Consider the following 22,593-nt stretch of genomic DNA (forward strand, 5'->3'; position numbering starts at 1 on the left):
ATCGTAGGATCACGGTGGAGGAACCGCATAAAAGAAACGGCCCTGTACAATGCACCAATTGCCAAGAGTATGGTCACACCAGGTCTTACTGCACACTTCGCGCAGTATGTGTAGCTTGTGGAGAGTTGCATGATTCTTCCACCTGCACGTCAAACAAAAAAGACCCAAATGCAAAAAAGTGTGGAAACTGCGGTGGAAACTACACAGCAAACTACAGAGGATGTCCAGTCTACAAGGAGCTAAAAAATCGGATCAACCAACGCGTAGTCTCCGAACGCAATCATAATGTACCGAACGTTGTATCCTCCAATATGAATCCGCTGACAGCTCCATCAAAAACCGTCACGGGCGTATCGTTTGCAAACGTCCTAAAATCAGGCCTAGGAAAACCCATAACTACAGCAACAGCGAGTCTTATTGAGCCGCAAGAACAGCAGCCCCACGTTCAATCTGGTAGTCAATCGAATATCGAAGCAATGATAGCGTCAATGCAAAATAGCATGATGAACTTCATAACATTCATGCAGAACACAATGCAAGAACTCATGCGAAATCAAAACACATTGCTGCAACTGCTTGCTAACCAAAGTTCAAAATAATGAGCTCGCTTAAAATTGTTTTATGGAATGCAAATGGTATACCTCGCCATAAACTGGAGCTGGCAAAATTTCTCAACGACAAGGAAATAGATATAATGCTTCTTGCAGAAACTCACCTAACCAATAAATACAACTTTAATGTATCGGGATATACCTTCTATTGTACGAATCATCCAGATGGAAAGGCGCATGGTGGAACTGGTATCTTAATCAGAAGTCGCATTAAACACCATTCTTTAACTGGAACTGCTGAAAATTATCTGCAAGCAACATCAATATGCGTGCAGACAAAGCAAGGTGATATTACTTTGTCCGCCGTTTATTGTCCCCCACGTTTCCCGATTACAGAAAAGCAATTTATAGATTTCTTCAGCTCGCTGGGAGAGTGCTTTCTTGCTGCAGGTGATTATAACGCGAAACACCTTCACTGGGGTTCCCGGTTATGTAATCCTAAAGGCAAGCAATTATATAACGCCCTTATATGTAAAAGAAACAAACTGGACTACGTATCTCCTGGAAAGCCTACATATTGGCCGACAGACCCGAATAAGCTGCCAGATTTAATTGACTTCGCAGTAACTAGGAAAATTCCTCACAACCTTATTACTGCAGAAACAAGAGCAGACCTCTCATCAGACCACTCACCAGTTCTCTTCACTTTGCGGCATCAGTCACACTATAAAGAGCTACCTTATATGCTCACGTCAAAAGCTACAAACTGGTTAAAGTACAAAAAATACATCAGCACACACATAGAACTCGAACCAAAGTTAGATACACCGGTCGATATTGAAAATACCATCGCAGCATTCGAATCAACCATTATAACAGCCGCCAAAATTTCAACTCCTCAAAAAGGTTACCTGGAAAACAAAAAGCATAGCTCAACTAATAGGGAAATTGAAATACTCGTATTACAAAAACGACGCCTACGAAGGGAGTGGCAGGTTCATAGATCACCAGCCTCAAAACAACTGTTGAAAGCGGCCACACATGCACTGACGAGAGCCCTCAGAAGTGAGGAACAGCGTGCGCAGTACCAGTATATTCAAAAGCTGTCACCGACTAGTACAAAGCACCCATTGTGGAAAGCACATCAAACTCTAAGTGCGCCAATAGAGTGTGAAATGCCAATACGTGACAATAATGGCAAATGGGCTCGGAGTGATGCAGAAAAGTCAGCAACTTTCGCTGCTCATCTAAAAAATGTCTTCCAGCCAAACCCAGAAACTAATGACTTTACACTTCCAACCGTACCCTATTTGATGGAATCTGAGCCAGTGAAATTCGTACCTGAAGAGATATCAAAAATAATTACGGAGAAATTAAATCCAAGAAAAGCTCCTGGGCACGACTTAATTACTCCAAAAATGATTATTGAGCTACCAAATTGTGCTATAATCTGTATCTGTATGTTTTTCAATGCAATCACAAAACAAGCTCACTTTCCTCAACAATGGAAAAAGTCAACTATAGTGATGATACCTAAGCCTGGAAAGGACAAAACGCAGCCATCCTCCTATAGGCCCATCAGCTTGTTATCGTGCATGTCTAAATTATTTGAAAGACTTCTTATGCTCCGCATTAAGCCACATCTTGAAACCCACAACATAATACCATCTCACCAATTTGGCTTCCGGGAAAAGCATGGAACGATCGAGCAAGTACATAGGATCACATCTGAAATTCGAACAGCTTTTGAAAAAGGGGAATATTGTTCTGCAATATTTCTTGATGTCGCGCAGGCTTCTGATCGAGTATGGTTAGATGGTCTTATGTACAAAATAAAAACGCTATTCCCGCAAAACACCCACGAACTGTTTAAGTCCTACCTTTATGATCGAAATTTTGTAGTTCGATGTAACACCACTACATCTGAAGCCCAAACGATTGAAGCTGGTGTACCACAAGGCAGTGTTCTTGGCCCAATGCTATATGTTTTATACACTTCAGATATCCCAGTAAGCGACCGCTTGACTATGTCTACTTTTGCCGATGACACTGCAATAATCAGCCGCTCCAAGTGCCCAATTCATGCAAATGCGCTGTTAGGAAATCATATCGTAGCTGTGGCCAACTGGCTCGCAAACTGGAGGATAAAGGTTAACGAGCAAAAATGTAAGCACGTTACATTTACCCTAAACAAGAGCAGCTGTTCGCCTTTGACACTGAACAACGTACAAATACCACAAAGCAATCATGTTACTTACCTAGGGGTCCATCTGGATAGGCGACTTACTTGGCGAAACCACATAGAGGCTAAAAGGACTTACCTTAAGTTAAAGGCACGTTCTTTGCATTGGCTTATTAACTCTCGCTCAGCCCTGAGTCTGGAGTATAAAATCATTATATACAACACTGTTTTAAAACCAATCTGGACCTATGGGTGTGAGCTGTGGGGCAACGCGAGTAGCAGCAACATCGAAATACTTCGTCGTGCGCAATCAAAAATTCTTCGTACAATCACCGGAGCACCGTGGTATATCCGAAATGAGAACATCCAACGCGACTTAAGAATTCCAGACGTACGAACTGAAATAGAGCAACGAAGCGCGAAGTATGCATTGAAACTTTCGGTTCACCCAAACCAACTAGCGAGATCGCTATTGCGTGTGAACAGGAGCTCAAGATTACGTAGAAACGACTTACCAGCCCAGATGTGATATATTTTAGGCCCAGTTTAAAAAAATAATCACCCATGTAGGGTGTAAATTAAGTGAGTAGTTTAAGATTCGAAAACTTATTGTTAGGCTCTTAAGTAGGGTAGATTCAATAAATAATAGGAAAGTTAATAAAAAAAAAAAAAAAAAAAAAGTAGCTGATTAAAAAAGGGAAAACGTAAGCAAAATTAATGAAAAAATTACATTTCTCTCCAAATTAGCTCCTTCAGAGTTCGGTCGAATATGTAGAATATTAGAAGAAATCAGTAATTGGAAAGCGACAGAGTTTAGATAGTTTTTATTATATATAGGCTTCTTAGTCCTAAAAGATTGTATTAGTAGTGATCATTACTACCATCTTTTATTGCACACAGGAATAAGGTTGTTATCATGTAGTACCGAAGCTAATTTTGCCCAACAAATTTAGTTAGTTTTAATGTACATACATGGTTTACTGCATTTAACTGACTGCACTAAGCAATTTGGTCCTTTGGATCAGTTTTCAGCCTATAAGTTTGAAAATTATATGCAATATTAAAAAAAAAAACATTTGCATTTAGAACTAATGCAAACATTGTAGCAAACAAAACTTTAAAAATTAGTTTATTTAATATAGAACTAAAAAATGAAACGACTCTTATTGTTTTAGTGAAAAATTAAGCCCCTATAAAATTAATAGGAATGACAAACGAATCTGGTTGCGTTATGGCGTTTTAGATGTTGAAAACTACTTTGAAAAACCTTTAGAGTTATCATCTGGTTTAGGTATTTTAGTGCCGATGAGATTAGATAAAAATTTATTTAAAATCAAAAAAGGCGACATTGTTTACAAATATTTTTCTATTCCACATGTGGAAAAGTTTCTTCTAATACCCATTCTACATTATTTATTTAACAATATTATTTTTTTCAAATCATTTTATTACATTTTGATAAATATTTGAAAAAGAACTTTGATACTGCCACATCGGATCATCAGAAATGTCCACATATATTCACCCACCCAATCAACCACTTTATCAGCAAACAAATACGTGGAAAAAATTGTGAGTACTCAAACCCAAATTTATTTAAAATATAAATTTATTAGTGCAAGACGGAATAAAACAGCATTGTGAAAAGGAACAAAGTCAATATTATTTTCAAAGTAAATCTTTTGCTTAACCGGTATTAAGCACAAAGTACGAGGTGTGTTCAAAAAGTATCGCGAATTTTGTGTGTTTTCAAAAATTATTTATTTATTCATGAATATCTATTTTGTCCCCTTCAAAGTAATCCCCATGAGATATTGTACACTTGTGCCAACGGTTTTTCCAATCTTTGAAGCACTTCAAAAAATCATTTTTTTTTTATCTTCTTCTGCTCCTCCTTCGATGCCGTCTTTATCTCGTCAAGAGAAGCGTAACGTCGTCTTTTAATGGGCCCCTTCAGTTTAAGGAACAAGAAAAAGTCACAGGGGGCCAGATCTGGGGAATACGGTGGCTGCGGCATCATTAGTGTGTTGTTTTTGGCCAAAAAGTCGCGCACAAGCAACGATGTGTGAGCAGGGGCGCTATCGTGGTGCAATTTTTTTGATAGGTAAAAATCGAAGACGATCCAAAACACGTGCAAGCAAAGCAGCTGTCAACAATTAAATGAACATTCAAAATGGCTGAGCTTGTCGACATAAGCGAGAGACATGAGTACCAACATAACGCCACAAAAAATTCGAATATACATACGTAACCCGCGAAAATTCAAAATTCGCGATACTTTTTGAACACACCTCGTATTTGCAAAATTAGTTATTGCCATATTTCGCTTTGCACTTTACGCATACATACGTACATAATTTTTGAGAGCCAAGTAGCATTGCTTTGGCACCCACTCGTACCTACACGTATACCAGTGGTCGGCATTTCTTAGCAAATTTTTGCAAACTAACTTCACACGTACGCTTACGCTCTATCATTCAGTCGTTGCTGAGCCAGCCACGAATTAACATCACGCAAGATTATAGCGCAAAACCAAATATCCCCTGCGAGAAATATTTTATGGTTCTAAATGCATTTGGTGCCATGCAATGCCTTTTATGTTCCAAGTCTTTTAAAGTTAATAGGGAATATATCCTTAAAGACATTTTGTTAATTTTCATTATACTATTAATTATTGAGATTAGATGCTTAATTGTAATTCCAATTTCTCACTGGGCTCCTTTTTTTGTACTCACCAACACAGTGTCAGATCCTCTCATGCTGACCACTGACGTATATATGTTTTATTATGATAAAATGTATACATTACCCGCTCAACTAACAAAAAACTAACGTTGACCAGTGCAGTGTGAGCAAGCAAAAAACAGACCCGGGGAAAAATTTCAAAAGACCCATTAGGAAATTCTTCGTTCGTCGGAATTTCACTCATTATATTTTGCGGTACAAAATATACACATAAAACAAAAAAATAAATTCGTTGCTTACTCACGTATTCAGATTCAAACTTAAACCCCACAAAAACCCGGTGAAACTATTCATTTTGCAAAAATCAAAGAAAAACTTAAGAAAGGTCATCAATTATATTTAAAATGTTTAAGATCCATCAATCAAGCTATTGATGATCTCAAGACCCCAACTCCAACAATAAAAGAACGAGTTTCAGAGGAATATACATCGCGGGACATAGGACCCTCAATTCATATACCCCCTTGTGACACGGACATATTTTATGGAGATTTCGCAACCTGGCCTTCATTCCGAGATATGTTTACGGCTATATACGTAAACAATCACAAAATCAGCAACGTGGAAAAACTGTTCCATTTGATTCAAAAAACCCGAGGAGAAGCAAGAGCAATTGTTAAAAACGCACCCTTAACAAATGATGGTTTCCTAATGGCATGGAGAGACCTGGTATCCCAATACTAGAACAAACGAGTTCAGGTCAACGCGCAATTGAAATTTTATTCAATCTACCCCAAGCAAACCAAGAAAGTGGAAGCGCGATTAAACACCTTCATAGGACCGTCAACAATTGTCTCACAAATCTACACAACGTGTACATAGACACTTGTAGTTGGGACCCTATCTTAATCTTCTTATGCGGATTGAAACTACCCAAAACCCTACTTCATCAATTCGAGGACACCCTAGAAGATAACTCGGAAATACCCTCCTGGAAAACTTTCGACGCGTTTCTCACTCATAGGTATAAATCTTTGGAAGCAGCCGGAAATCTAACTGACCCCGTTCCAATGACCCAATCTGACAGTGGATCCTATGGAAAAGGAAAAGACAGGAAGTTCAGCACATTTCACGCTAATGTTTCCGGAACTTCGACCCTTGATTTTTCACACGCTAGTGCACACCCAGCTAGAGGCAACAACTTTTAAAAAAAACCTCAAGACATTGAAAGTTGTAAGCCCTGTAGAACACAACATTCAATTCGAGAATGTCCAAAGTTCTTACAAATGAATGTTGAGACCCGAATAACCACAGTAAAAAATAATGGTTATTGTTTCAATTGCCTTACATTATCTCACAGTTTCAGAGATTGTAAGAGCAAATATTCTTGTAGAATATGCAGAAAGAAACATAACATACTTCTGGATAGGGATACACCAACCCGTTCGCAATCCCCCCCGCAAGGATCAAGAGCCTCAAACCCGCCTCTTGACACAAACACCAGTAGTACCTCCCAAACTCTTAATACCAATATAAATCCGCAAGCCTACACAACCCTCTTATAGTCCACTAAAAATAAAACCCAGGACCCACAAAACTTCAGTGGGAGGCAGATTTTGCTAGGTACTGCTTTGGTTCAAGTTTTATACAAAGGGCAAATGTTCACAGCTCGCGCACTAGTCGACTCCGGGTCAGAAGCCACTTTTATTTCAGAGAAATTCCAGAGAAAATTGGACATACCCACGTTCAGGAAAAATGCACAAGTGACTGGATTGAACAACACCGTTTCGGCAACACCCTCCAAAATTTGTGAACTCACCCTTCGTTCATCGACAAGAAAGGAGTTTAAGATAACAACACACGCGTTTATCTTAAAATCTTTAACCGATAATTTACCCATTCACTCACTTAATACGATCATCACTAATACAGATTTTGGTTTTAGTTTAGCTGACCCTCACTTTTATAAACCCAGACCAGTCGACATATTGATCGGAAGTGACCTGTACCCACAAATAATTCTCAGTGGTGTACGGAGAAATGTACTCGGGACCCTTCTAGCCCAAGAAACGGAATTCGGATGGATTTTATCCGGACCCACACCAGAAAAACCCTTATCACCCTCAATAATGTCATTTTTCAATAAGATGACCCCAGACAAGTTGCTCACACAATTTTGGGAAGTTGAAGAAGTTACAAGGAAGCCTCTACCATCAACTTCAGATATAGTTTGTGAGCAAATTTATAAAAATACGTCCCACAGAAACAGATGGGCGCTATGTGGTAACATTACCCTTTAAAACCCCAGAAAACATGGAATTGGGCAACTCAAGACACATAGCTCTAGCTGAATTTCTTAGAAATGAAAAATCATTGTCGAGAAAACCCGAAATAAAAGCGGAGTACAAGGCCATCAACGAGTATTTGGAACTCGGTCATATGACCAAAATTGAATACGACCCTGCGGATAATACGAAAACGTATTATCTGCCACATCACGCAGTCATCAAACCGGATCGCATAACGACTCAACTGCGAGTGGTATTCAACGCTTCATGCCCCACCTCGAACAGGAACAGCCTCAATGATGTACTACATACTGGACCCATTCTACAAGCAGACCTCGTAATCCTAGTATAAAGTGGCGAATGTTTCGAATCGTATTCAACGCAAATATCCAAAAAATGTATCGCCAAATACTCGTTGAAAGCAGACACATCCCGTTTCAAAGAACCTTATTTAGGAAATCCCCTAACGACGCTATAGAAGATTTTGAATTATAAACTGTTACGTTTGGCATTAACTGTGCTCCATTTTTAGCTATCCGTACCCTCCTCAAATTAGCGGGTGATGTACAAGGAACCCACCCACTGGCAGCAGAGATACTTCGAAACGGAATGTATGTTGATGATGTACTTACAGGAGCACACGACGTACCAACAGCGATATTGGCACGAGATGAACTCACTTCATCCTTGAAGTCCGCAGGATTCGCTCTACGCAAATGGACCTCAGATGACACAAAAGTTTTATGTGGAATCCCACAAGAACATCTATTGGATACCAACTCACTCAGTTTACCAGAATCCAATAAGACAAAAACACTAGGAATCAGATGGAATGCAAAACAAGACGCGTTCTTTTTTCTCATCAACCCTATTCAGGATAAAACGTCGTATACCAAAAGAGAAGCACTATCGATTATAGCTCGACCCAGCTGGTTGGCTCAGCCCCGTTGTAGTCACAGCTAAAATAATAATGCAACAGATTTGTCTGGATAAATCTGATTGGGATGAATGTCTGAAACCCTTAACCCTCCATCGATGGAAAATGTTCATAAAGGACTACAATTCCTTAAATCTCATTGAAATTCCTCGATGGACCCACTTTTCGACACCGGCGATCATCAATTTTTATGGATTCTCTGACGCATCTGATAAAACCTACGCATCAGCCCTATATATCAGTGTTTCTACAAACACAAATACCTGGACAACCCTTTTGGTATCTAAGAGTCGAGTAGTCCAAATAAAAACTATATCGTTGCCAAGGCTAGAACTTTGCGGAGCTGTTCTTCTGGCGAATCTAGTGGATGCGACCCTACCCCAACTAACTATAATTCAATATCGTACTCACCTTTGGACGGATTCCACAATTGTTCTTTCAAGGCTTAGCAAACCCCCATGCACATGGACAACCTTTGTATCTCACCGAATTGCCACAATCGCAGAAAAGGTTGGAACCGAAAATTGGACGCACGCCGAAAGTCAAGACAATGCGGCAGATCTAGCTATTCGCGGAAGCACACCTCTGGGATTGGTTAACAATGACCTCTGATGGCACAGACCCCAATGGCTAACACTCGACCCGATACACTGGCCAGTTACCAAGAAATCAATCGATGCAACACTGGAACGCCGGCCAATCAAGACCTTCTTGAATACAACACAAGAGGATATGCTGGATAGATTCTCATCCTTACCCAAATCCATTCGAGTTATGGCATATTTGTTCAAATTCTGTTTGAATGCGTCATCCAATAAATCACAACCGTCATACACAACGTTGAAAATAACTCCTGAAGAGTTCAACACTACCCGCACGCTAATTATTTTATCCCGAAATAAGTATTTCTAGGAAGAGGAAGAGGTGGACTCTGGGAAGCAGGAGTGAAAAGTTTAAAGAGCCACTTGAAAAAGGTGTCTCGGAACGAGAAATTCACTTTCGAAGAACTAGCTACCCTTTTAACCCGAATCGAAAGTTGCTTGAATTCTCGCCCTTTAAGCCTATTAAGTGAAGACCCAAAAAATTTAGAACCCTTAACTCCAGGCCATTTCTTAACAGTTACCCCTTTATTAATCGCAGCAGAACATAGAAGACGCACATCTAAGCATCACACAAAGATGGCAGAAACTGAAGATACTCCATCAACACTTCTGCAAACGATGGAAAGAAGAATATCTGAAAGAACTCCACAAAAGATATAAGTGGAAATACCCTCAACGTAATAATGATGTCAACGATATGGTTGTTATACGTCACGAAACAGTACCCCAAAATGAGTGGAGACTTGGTCGCATCGAAAAAATGTATCTCGAGGCAGACAATAAAGCAAGAGTAGTTGACATACGTACCTCTCAGGAAACAATCACCCGGCCAATAACCAAAATAATCACTGCATCAAATAATTAATTTTATTTCCTTATAGTGACATGGCCCCTCAAACCAGTATGAAGCCAACTTGCAGCCGCCAAAGCATTCCCACATTCACCGTGCAATCACTCAGCGTGACTTGTAGCATCAGCCCACTCTCCGACGAAGGAACCCTGGCAAGACGCCTACATCGCTTTGAAGCGACCCTTTCCCCCATTTGAAAGGAGCGAGGAAATACGCATCGCACTGCCCGACGTACTATCAGCCTTTCATCTATTCGAGAAGAACGAGGAAGTACCCATCGCACGGCCCGGCGAACTATCAGCCGTTCAGCAAAACAAACACACAAACTCGTCGCCTGTGGATTGCCAAAAAGGATCATAGCCTGGTAGCATGTTCAAAATTTACTCAAATGAACATCAACGAAAAGTTTGACGCAGTCATTAAGTATAAGTACTGCGTCAATTGCTGGGCCAGATCGCATTCCACCCAAAAGTGCAAAAGTTCAAAACGATGTGCCACGTGTAATGGGGAACACCATTCAACCCTACATGGGCACCCCAGATTGTTTTGCAAAGAGCCAGAAAAACCATCAAAGAGCGAAGAAAGATTTCATAGGCAAAAAGATCTACCCACGTTACTGGCCAAGCCGACCCTCATACCAACAGTCATGGTCAAAGTTAAACACGATGGCAAATGGTGGTGGACCCGATAGGTTACTATAATTGCGTCAGAACTGGTTCAAAGATTGAGGTTACCGAAGACGTACCTTGACTCGCATCGTATATGCAAAGTCGTCATAGGATCATTAACTGATTCCGACTGGCATGTCGAAGTTAACTGCCTATTGACGCATGATTTACCGACCCGACCCTATAATCGTGACTTAAGTGGCGAAATCATTAAGAAGTTCGACCACTTAGTCCTAGCCGACCCTACATTTTGGAAGAATGACAAAATTATGTTGGAACTGGGAGCCGACGCCTACCCAAGATTAATGAAATCCGGATTATTCAACCCCGATAACAGCACCGTGATCGAACAAAACACCGCACTCGGTTGGACTTTAACCGGTGCTTGTGCGATTTAAACCCAAAGTATACCTCCAACCCGTTTATAATAGTACTCATTAACCCATATCAAAATAGCTTTAAAAATCCTTTTATTCGCAGACCCTGCAAGGCGACCGGGATGTTCATACCAAATGAACACATCCCTGAATTGTCCTCCTAACTCGTCTAAATACGAATTAGAGGACAATGCAAAAAACACAATCAGCGCCAACATAACAACGAAGTACCCAACAATCAGAAAGACACAATAAAACGAATTACCCGAGCAAACGGACAGGCGCCAAACGAGCAGCAGCAGTATTAGCAGTAACATCAACAACAGTAGCAGCATCAGCATATCAATGCAGGAAAAATTAACCACATCAGGCAAACACACGTCGATCACCCCGACAGTGTTAGAATGAAGTATGTATATAGTTTTATTGTATCAGAAAATGTGCGCTTATGAAGGTGAAAAAAATCACATGTATCATATATAAAAGTTTTGGGAGATTTTTTGATTCGCGAAACAATGATGATTTTTTATTACCTTCTCGCTCATATCTTTTCTGCTGTAATAAAACTATACATTTCTTTCTCACACTTTCATGAATTTTCGGGCAAATCAACATAACTGCTTTCAAGAAAGCGTGACGGTGCATTCCACATTAGTCTAGTGGGGAAGCCACTCGCTTGCCATTCCTTCAATCTTGATTTCGAAACTCAAAATAGAAAGATTTTCTTTTATTAAAATGATTTCATTTATTTTAATAATAACAAAATTTTTTGTTACTTCTGTGATTTTAATAAATTATCATTTTCGTTTATTACTTTCTTCCAATTGACAAGATTTACATTAATTTCATTTTTCTTCAATATTCTTACAAAAAAATTTAATTCACAGTAAAAATTATTATAGATTTTCGAATTAATTGTTGCTATTAAATTTCATTTTTGTTTACACATTTTTAATTAAAAACTTCTTCCATATAAAGTATATAAAATTAGTATATACTATATACACATAAAAAAATAATATATACGTTTCTATTAAATTATTATAATGTTCTTTCGTTATTCATTTGATTCCTCCACAGCTTTTCGCTTCTTATATTTCATTTGCTTGTATCTATGATTGTTTATTTCGATGGACTTCCGAAATTGTTTTTCGAAATTCGCCAGTTCACAAGTGATGAAAGAATCTACAAAAAAATATAAAGAAAAATTGAATTAAAATACATATTTTTAGGTAAATATGTATGTTTTTAAATTTACCATATAATATGTTGGATGCCAGTAGACATTTCGTTAGCATTTGCTTAAAATGTCCGTCCGAGTTACATAATCAGAGGAATTCATCAGTGTACAGATATCGCAACACATCACGTACACTCTCTGAACTGCCTTTCATCCTTAAAACACACTTTTTCTGTAAATTGAAAATATCATATTATTCAAAAGTTTAAAATTGTTTATTGAAGATTTGTATACATTACTAACCGTTGCTATAGCAAATTCCTCGCATTGTAGTTTCTCGTTATTTTCCAAAGCTCCAGCTAGTGTTGTTAAGGGTGGGGTAGAAGCAATTAAGTTTAAGCATTGTCGATTTTTTCGCCAGTCCTTGCATTCTCGGACGGCCTTTTGTCGGTCCATTTCTTCGCTTTTTTGATTTATCTGAAAGGATATCAATTGGAGTTAGAAAATACTTAAATAACAATAACTAAAGAAAGAGGTCTCTTTGTAATGATGAATACTTATACAAGGTGCGTTCCAAAGTAAATAGGACCTTTAAAAACAAAACAGAACAAATGGTTTTTTCGGCAAAATCAATTTATTTTATTCAAAATATTCTCCTTCTGATTCAATACACCTTTTTGCACGGTCCAAAAACATGTCGAATGAGTGTTTTAGCTCGTTGGCCGGTATGGCCGCCAGTATGCCGGTGCAAACTTTTTGAATGGCCTCTATTTCTGCATAACGCTTTCCTTTCATAGGCAAATGTATTTTTTAGAAAAGGAAGAAGTTCAGAACAAACCGTGAACACACCTTTCGTAAGCCCAAATGTTCGGTCAAAATGCGATAAATCGATGTTTTAGAGACGCTTAATTCCATTTCCATGAATTTCAATAATGGTTTCGCCTGATTTTTGATGAATTCACGCACAGTTTCGATGGAATTTCCGGTGATCACGGAATTTGGATGGCACACATATTGATCGTCATTTATGTCCTCACGACCACTTTGAAAACGTTGATACCAATCGTGCACTCTGCTAGGCAATCATCTCCATAAACTTGCTTCATCAATTGAAACGTTTCGGTAAAAGTTTTACCAGTTCTAAAACTAAATTTTATGTTGGCTCTTTGTTCGAAGCTCATTTTCGCATCGATAACACAAATATATTGACATTTAAAACGCAATAACTTCACCTCCAATTAATGAAATATTATGAAATTCTCACTGGACAATCGATAAAGGTAGCAGATTCTAACGCATCAGTAGACATATAGATGGCACCAGGGGGCGCAAGATTAAAAAAGTCCTGTTTGCTTTGGAACGCACCTTGTACCCACATACAATAAGAACTGCTTAAACTCGGTCGCTTTTCTATTGCTAATTTCATTCAAACTTCGACATATTCAACCGAACTCTGCAGGAACTAAATTGGAGAGAAACGTTATTTTTTCATTAAATTTGCAAACGTTTATACTACCCTTTCTAATCAACAATTGAAACAACTTTTTACATACACCAAGATCTACAAGGTGCACAAGGTCTAAAGGAAATTGGGAAACCATTTGAAATTTCCTGACTATAAAATGCTTTCTCTAAATTTAAATGGAGTGATAGGATGTGATCTGTCAATTCTTCAATATTTTCAAAAGACAAGCCAGTACTTAAGTGATTACTTAGTTTTGAAAAAAACTCTTCTTTCTTTGTAATCTCAGATTACTTTTTACTGTATTCTTCTTTAAGCCCAAGCTTTTAATTTTGAACTAAATGTAAATATAAGCTTCCTGCGGCTATAACCATATGCATACATTCGTGATCCATTTTTTTTTTAATTCAGTTACGATTCGGCGGTAAAGTCAAATAAAATTTCATAATTAAAAACTATAATCAAATCGCGGTTAAATAAAAACTGTGAGCGCACATATTCAAATATTCAAAGTCCACATTGGCAATATCCCGCAATACCTCTGGTTCTGTGCCAAACAAAAACAAGCAGGATTGCATAAAAACGAAAAAAAAAAAAATTGCCTAATTACACAACATTAGGACATAAGAAATATAAATTAATTGAAGCAAAAAAAAATTTAAATAAAACTAATTCTATCGCAATTAAATAACAAAAAATAAAACGTTAATAAAACTAACACTATTTTAGAAAGATAATCGAAATTGAAAACTCTATTTACCTAAAAGAGTATTCGGTTTCAAGCAATACCCTATTGCCTTATTTACAAAAACAAATTTAATTATTTATAGATAAAAAATAAAATAAAACCACAATGGTTAATAACGCAACAAATCAAAATACACCTGCAGGAGCTACACGCTCAAAACAGGTTGTTAAATTCATTTCACAAAATGGCAGTTTAACAAGATACTGCACTAGATTTGCCTCTTCACCGATTCAAGACAACTCTGAATCGCTATTAGAAATAAAAGGTCAAAAATTAAAAATTTCTGGACTCGCCTCCAAGCAGCTCATGACGCCATAATAGAATGTGACGATTCAGACCTATCACAAAATTTAAAACAATCGGCTTATGCAATATATGTAAAACTGCTTAGACCAGTACGAAGAAACAAAAGCTATGATCTCCGATCAATTAAAGCTAATAAAAGCAATCGCACCTAGTCCACATCCGAAAGTAGAGCTGCAACAAATGCAACAATATCAAGTGGCAAGTTCAGGCATCCACCTCGAGGTGCCCGCATGTGACACAGAAACATTCTATGGAGGTTATGAAGAATGGCCGTCCTTCCGGGACATGTTCACAGCCGTTTACATCAACCATCCGCATTTATCAAAAGCACAAAAATTGTATCACCTCCGATACAAAACAAAAGGTGAAGCAGGCGATATAGTCAAACAGTTCGCATTAAATGACGATAATTTCAATTTGGCTTGGGAAGCTCTAAAAGCGAGATATGAAAACGAAAGAATTCTGGTCGATAAACAAGTAACGACATTAATGAACTTGCCAAAAATTAAAAAAGAAACAAGTGTAGAATTCATCAAATTAGAATCCACTGTTTCTAATTGCTTGTCGGTTCTATCGACACTGAATATCCCCACAAACAGCTGGGACCCTATTCTGGTAAACATATGCACCGCCGCATTACCAGAAAATTCGTTACTTTTGTGGGAGCAATCGCTCTCATCACGGTCAGTCACAGCAATGGCAACTCAAGTTGAGGAAATCTCAAACGAGTACCTCAATTCCCAATTGAGAAAATTTTGGGAGTTAGAAGAACTACCCCCCATTTCAATTCCAACACCAGAAGATCAGTATTGTGAAGACTTTTACAAAGCTACAACTACTCGATCAGATAATGGTCGGTATGTCGTACGACTACCACTAAAACAACAATTTCCAGATACACTCGCCTTAGGTCACTCTCGCACCTCCGCAATACAGAAGTTTCTAAGTATGAAAAAAAACCTACTTAGAAAAGGTGAGCTGAAATAAGACTATGATGGTGTCTTAGAAGAATACCTTCATTTAGATCACATGGAGGAAGTAAGCCCATGTGAAAAAATCTTAAAAGGCAAATATTACTCATTCTACTTGCCACATCATGCAGTAGTAAAGCCTGACAAAAAAACAACAAAGTCAGAGTTGTCTTCAATGCCTCAAGAACCACTAGTTCGGGGAATTCCCTAAATGATATTCTATTTACGGGACTTACACTCCAACCAGATCTAATGCTCCTCATATTGAATTGGCGTATATACAAATACTCGTACGTATTCAATGAGGATGTCGAAAAAATGTATCGACAAATAGTCGTACATAAAGACGATCAAGATTTTCAGCGAATTATTTTCCGAAAATCTGCCGATAGTCCACTACGCGACTTTAAATTAAAAACAGTAACCTTTGGTGTGAACTGTGCTCCATACTTAGCCATTCGTACACTCCACGAACTGGCAGAAAACACAAAGTTAGAATTTCCTCTGGCAACACAAGTGTTAAAAACACAGACGTATGTAGACGATATCCTGTCTGGAAGCCACAGTCTTCCACTAGCATACGATACCTTATCACAGGTAATAAATGCCCTCAATACCGCAGGGTTTCCTTTAAAAAAGATTACAGCCAATCACGCGAATATTTTAAAAAATATTCCTAAAGACCATTTGTTGGATACTAATTTCCCTATATTTGAAAAGGAAAGTGCAACAAAAACACGGGGCATACAATGGAATGCGATATCTGACCAGTTTTCATATACTACAGAGTCAATATCCGCATTATCCGCCATCACAAAAAGACAAATTTTATCCTCTGTGGCAAAACTTTTCGACCCCGCAGGATGGCTTTCGCCAATTATGATACAAGCGAAAATCCTGATCCAAGAATTATGGCTACACGGAACCGACTGGGACGAACAAGTGAAGCCTTTTCGCTTAGAAAAATGGTCCCAGTTTGCTAATAACCTAAAAGACATTTCGCAGATAAAAATTCCATGGTGGGTAAACTATTCCCCCGAATACAAAGTGAAACTACACGGCTTCTGCGACGCCTCTGAAAAGGCATATTTTGCCACTAGTATATATGTGCGCACACAAAGCGATATTGCAACTACAAGCCACCTACTAAAGGCAAAAGCAAAAGTTGCGCCTCTAAAAACCATAAGTCTACCACGACTTGAACTCTGTGGCGCTCTGCTACTAGCAAAGCTAGTCTTCATGGTGCAGATCCACTTAAACATGGCAAAATATAAATTATACCTCTGGTCCGATTCCGAAATAGTTCTAGCCTGGTTAGAAAAACCACCACACGCGTGGAAAACATATATTTCTAATCGAACGTCTCAAATACTTGATCTAGTAGGATCAGCCACTTGGCGACACGTAGCCAGTGCTGACAATCCTGCTGATCTTGGGACAAGAGGGTGCAAACCCCTTCATCTCGCCGCCACCACGCTCTGGTGGAATGGCCCCCGATGCTTAACAGAATCTCCCGATTCTTGGCCACAATCGCCAATGCGCAACAGAAAGTCGAAAAATCGCCACTTACTCGTATCACACAACAATGTATGATGCTGACATCCTTGAACAATTTTCATCGTTCCCCCGAGCACTCAGAGAAGTCGCCTATATTCTCATGTTCGCAGAGCGACTCAAACTTAAGGTAAAGGGAGCAACTTGCCCCCAATGTGATACATTGACGCACCAAGACTTGCAAAAGACTTGCGAAGGTCACTCTTATCGCATCAACCCAAATGCGCTACTTCAGCCGCGACCTAAGGTTACTAAGAGAATCGAATCCAATTGACAAAAATAGCTCACTCTTAGTACTAAACCCATTTATAGACACGAAAGGTCTGCTTCGTGCAAACGGCCGGCTTGCTAATTCCAGCCTTACGTATAACGAACGCCATCCCATAATAATACCAGAAAAATCCTCATTTGCCACATTATTCATCAATTATATCCATATACTCATGTTACACGCCGAACATCGCCTCATGCAACATATGGTACGTCAAGAGTACTATGTTCTCCGCCTTAAGCCCCAAATCAAGAAGTGCATTTTCACGTGCAAGGTCTGCACTATGCACAAGCAGAAAATGAGAACGCAGATTATGGCAGCACTTCCACCGGAACGCTGCAACTTCGCTCTGCCTTTCACCACCACAGGTGTCGACTTTGCTGGGCCTTTTCAAATAAAGGAGTCCAGGCTAAGGTCTCCCACACTGATGAAAGGCTATGTGGCTGTCTTTGTCTGTTTTACGACAAAAGCAGTACACCTTGAGCTAAGTATGTACTAATCTGACAAAGGAGGCTTTCCTCGCGGCATGTGCTCGCTTCGTCGGACGAGGTGGCTTTCCATCCAAAATCATGAGCGATATTGGTAAAACATTTATCGGAGCTCAAAGAGCCACAGAAAAACAATTTGTGGATTTTATGAAACAAGTCTCAACTGACATTATACAAAAATATGCTCCCCAAGGTATCCATTGGCAGTTTATCCCCCCAAGCGCTCCACATATGGGTGGTTTATGGGAATCAGCCGTAAAAAGCTTCAAATCACATTTCAAGAAGCTAGCTGGCACTTATAAATTCAATTATGAAGAATTCACGACCTTGTTAACAAGAATTGAAGCCGTTCTCAACTGACGGCCTCTCGCAGCTCTCTCGCAAGATCCCGCAGTCTTCACAGCATTAACTCCCGGCCATTTTCCCACTGAATGGAGGCTTGGCCACATAGAGAAACTTTACCACGGCTCCGACGGTCATATTTGCGTAGTTGATCTCCGTACGCAAAACGGAACACTAACTCGGCCGCTCGTTAAACTATGCTTTTTGCCCACAGCCGATAAAATCGACACGTAAACCGTAAACAATAAACGATAAATCGATATAACCCGCAAAACGAACCACGAATAATATCTTAATGAAAACCGCAAAAGTATTATTTATTTATTTATTTATAATAATTCATATAACAAAAGGAGTTTTATTATATAAATACATAAACGCAGCACTGGCTACGAGGCCTTCAGCCGCCTTGTGATTATAACTAGGTAAAAAGTTCTATTTGCTAAGGGTTAGTAAAGGTGTAAGTTGCTTAAATATGTTTTAACAAATCGTTGGTTTTTAAGAATCTAGAAACAATCATAACGTTTTTTTCTGAAGGTTCACTTAGTAGTTTTATGAGATCAATGTTGCCAGAGTTGTGGGCTGTTGAGTGAAGCATCGGACAAAGTGTGAGTAAGTGTTTGATAAAAGCGGTGTCCTCGCAAAGGGGGCAAACGGATGGGCTTTTACCCGATAGTAAGTGGGTGTGTGTTATGATAGTGTGTCGAATCCTTAATCGAGTATATGTCTTCATTGCGCTAGTTGGAACTGTTGACGAGTAGATTATTCGATTTCTGGCTGGGTTTATGTCCGCGTAGTGATGTTTAAATGTTTTCCATTCGCTTGCGTTTTTTTGATGCCTTTTGTGCTTAATAAGGTTAGAAATGTCTTGCTTGGATGAGGCATAGCGTCCCTGATAACTTCTATTATGGGATTGCGATTGGAAGGAGACGTTATTGCAGACATACACGATTTGCTGTCTGTACAGATGAGGAACTTTCCTTTAGCCTTTTTTGCGTGATTAACTGCGTGAAGGATAGCAGATCCTTCAGCGGTAAATACAGGGCTCGTTGAGGGGAGAAGCCAATTGCAAATAATTTCTCCTGTGGCAGTGACAACTGCTAACGAAGTGGAATCGATGGACTTGGAGCCATCCGTAAACAATAGCTTCCAGCCATTATTTGTATAATTAGATTCCAGTTCAGCAAATGCTTGTTGAAAGACTTCGTTTGGTGTGTTTTGCTTGGACAAAAACATAAGCTTATTCTGTAGGATTTTATCATTGATCAGCCAGGGAGGATGTCGTGTGGTGAATTTGCATGTTGCGTTACGTAAAATATTATTTTCTTCAGCGAAACTTAAGCATCTCGAAATAGCCGATTGTATTCTTGGAATTTTTCTTTTTTTCGTGGCATGGTTGATAGTTGTATTTAGTAATGGGTTGGTGTTCTCAGCCGTTTTCGCAAGAATTTGGAGCAAAGAATCTATAATTTTATCTTGAATAGTTGGTAAACCAGATTCAGCCATTATCGTTTTTATTGGCGAGGTTGGAAACGCCCGGAGACTTCGCAGTATTGCGCAATGGTATGGTGCATTTAAAAGGTTGATACTGCTTTTGGAGCAATTGCCATAGATGGGGAGCCCATAATCTATTTTTGAAGTTAGCAAAGCTCTGACAACATTGACTAGTGTGTTCGGATGAATAAATGAATGCTTAGACGAGAGATATTTAACAATATTTAATCGTGTCATTAACGAGTTTCTGACATATTTACAGTGAGCATTAAAATTATACTTAGAGTCAATAATTAATCCTAGTAATTTCAGCTGTGTTTTACATTCGATGTTAGTTTGGTTGTGGGTAAGTGAAATACTGTTGCAATTTTGCTTCCTACATACATGAAGGATATTTGTTTTGTCTAAAGAAAGTGAAGCGCCAGACTCCAGTGACAAAGTCTCAATTCTGGCGAGTATATTAGTAAATAAGGATTGAGCTAAATTAACGTCAGAGACTTTTGTGCAGATTAGGACATCGTCAGCATAGATCTGGCAGAGAAACTAAAAACATAGAGAAGGTGCAAATCGAAATCTGTATGATGGTTCGATTGCGCGGCTAACAGAGCTGATCGATTTTTATTAGGGAATTCGCCGTGCTCGCTGCTTTTTAGCATAATTGAGCACGTGGAGTGGCAGAAATATATGTAAATGACTGAAAATAAATAAAGAGAATTTGCTTCGTAGAAAAATATACAAAATATACAAAGGCACACAGAGAATGTAAAAAGCATTCTCTGAGTGACATATGCATGCTTATGTTGTATTATGTGAACGATTGTTACATATGCGTGATTTTCACATATGCATGCTTATATTGTATTATATGAATAATTGTCACATATGCGTGATTATTTTATATTGATATTTATATTTCCGAAAAATGGTAAAAAATGTATTAAATAAAAAATAATTTTAAATAAATGATTATTTCAAAAATTATATTAATTTCGACTATTATAAAATGAACTTAAATGTGCTCATATAAACACTTCCATGCATTCCTTTCATTTCTTCAAAAAAAGTTAATGACCTTCATGAAATATGCATATTCGCATTATTTCGTTATCATTTCCATATTTGTACCAATAGAATTTCTATGGCATATACATATGTATGTATATTATTTCTTTGGCACATTTGTATGTTTCCGAAAGCAAATGCGAGCCACATACATATATATGTATGTACATACATTCATAATAACAACATCTCCGTTTTCACGGTCAACCAATGGCCGAAACAGGCGTTTTGTCAAAGAGCCAAATGCTGAACACATTGAGCGGGGATGACTGCAAGCGACATCTGTCAAATATTAAAATATACACGTTCATATGGACACAGTTATGTAGTTGTGCAGCTGTCTAAATAACTGTGTCCATAAGAATGTGTGTATTTCAATATCAGATTCAGATGGCGCTTGCAGTCTGTCGCGTTCTATGTGTTCAGCACATCAATCTGTCGAAGCACTGACGCGACGAGACGCGAAAGAAACTAACAAATTGCCGATTGTTACCGCTTTCCTTGCCGCTGTAACAGCTTCGCCTACGAACTAGCGTAAATATGTATGCATATGTATGAACTTGCATACATATCGACGCTGATTTTTGCGAGCTAAGGAAAAATATTTTAGAATTGAATGTTATAAATCGACCACTCCGTTGTTGCCACTTTTCTGACTTCTTTCTGTGAAGAAGCATCAGAAAGATGCTCAATTTATGATTTTTAGCTTTTGCCATAGTCGCGAAAAGACGCTTGTAGGCAAAGGCATGCTCGGGGAGATGTTACGGCGTCTGTTTATATGAATGAAGCGCGGTCGCTTGTGGCATACGCGCCTGCGTTTATGAATGAAATCGTTTTTGTTGTAGAATTTACTACATTTGGGCTTCGCCAATTCGGCTGCCATATTGACTTGTGATGCTTCTTCTATTTGAGCAGTTGTTGTTTTTATAGAACAATGCTTCAATTTTTTGTTGGTGACATATTCACATGTGTACGCATATGTATGTTTGTATGCTTGTGCATTATTTGTTCGCAAGTGTATACAAATATATGTACATATAAGTATATATGAATATATGAACATACAGATCAATGCGCGCACATGTAATATATTGATATGTAAGTGATAAAATCATGATATGAATTTCTGAACGCGCACATGCGTATACATGCAGTCATATGAGCAGATAATAAGATTATGATATGAGCATGTGCAGAGACATACGTTAATATGATGTATGTACATATGTATGAATATATTGTTGTGATAAATTTAATTTCTATTAGTAGGAAATATAATACAAAAATATTTATTACACATGCAAATATGTATGCTTTTGCGTTTTGCCGTCGGCAATTGAATATTGACTTGTAAACATAATATGATAAGAGTATAATTTTGTATGAATGCATGCATAGTAATATTTATAGTCAATTTGGACTTGCATATTTAATAATTTTATCTGATTTTTACATAATATGCTATACTAATAAATATTTTTGTATTATATTTCCTACTAATAGAAATTAAATTTATCACAACAATATATATGTACATTAGGGTGTGCCATTCTGAGGCAACCTTTTTTTTTCAAC

At 38.4% G+C, this 22,593-nt stretch overlaps 2 protein-coding genes across 4 annotated transcripts in view; both read right to left on the reverse strand.

Moving 5' to 3' along the window:
• The window catches only part of LOC125776627 (uncharacterized), a 518,523-nt gene that overhangs the window by 125,477 nt on the left and 370,453 nt on the right, over positions 1 to 22,593 (reverse strand). The gene's annotated exons all lie outside the window — the stretch shown is intronic.
• The window catches only part of LOC115066219 (hemicentin-2-like), a 469,188-nt gene continuing 458,519 nt past the window's right edge, over positions 11,925 to 22,593 (reverse strand). Inside the window, exons 16-18 of one of the 3 annotated variants that reach the window (XR_007421871.1) lie at positions 12,624 to 12,797; positions 12,399 to 12,552; positions 11,925 to 12,325 (exon numbers count right to left, since the gene is read on the reverse strand). The gene's annotated coding sequence lies outside the window, so the exon portion shown is untranslated. Of the gene's footprint in view, positions 12,326 to 12,398; positions 12,553 to 12,623; positions 12,798 to 22,593 lie in introns of those variants that run through there. The other 2 variants (XR_007421874.1, XR_007421873.1) reach the window with 2 other exon arrangements.

This window comes from Bactrocera dorsalis, chromosome 2 (genome assembly GCF_023373825.1).
Source record: "Bactrocera dorsalis isolate Fly_Bdor chromosome 2, ASM2337382v1, whole genome shotgun sequence".
Taxonomy (NCBI): Eukaryota; Metazoa; Arthropoda; class Insecta; order Diptera; family Tephritidae; genus Bactrocera; species Bactrocera dorsalis.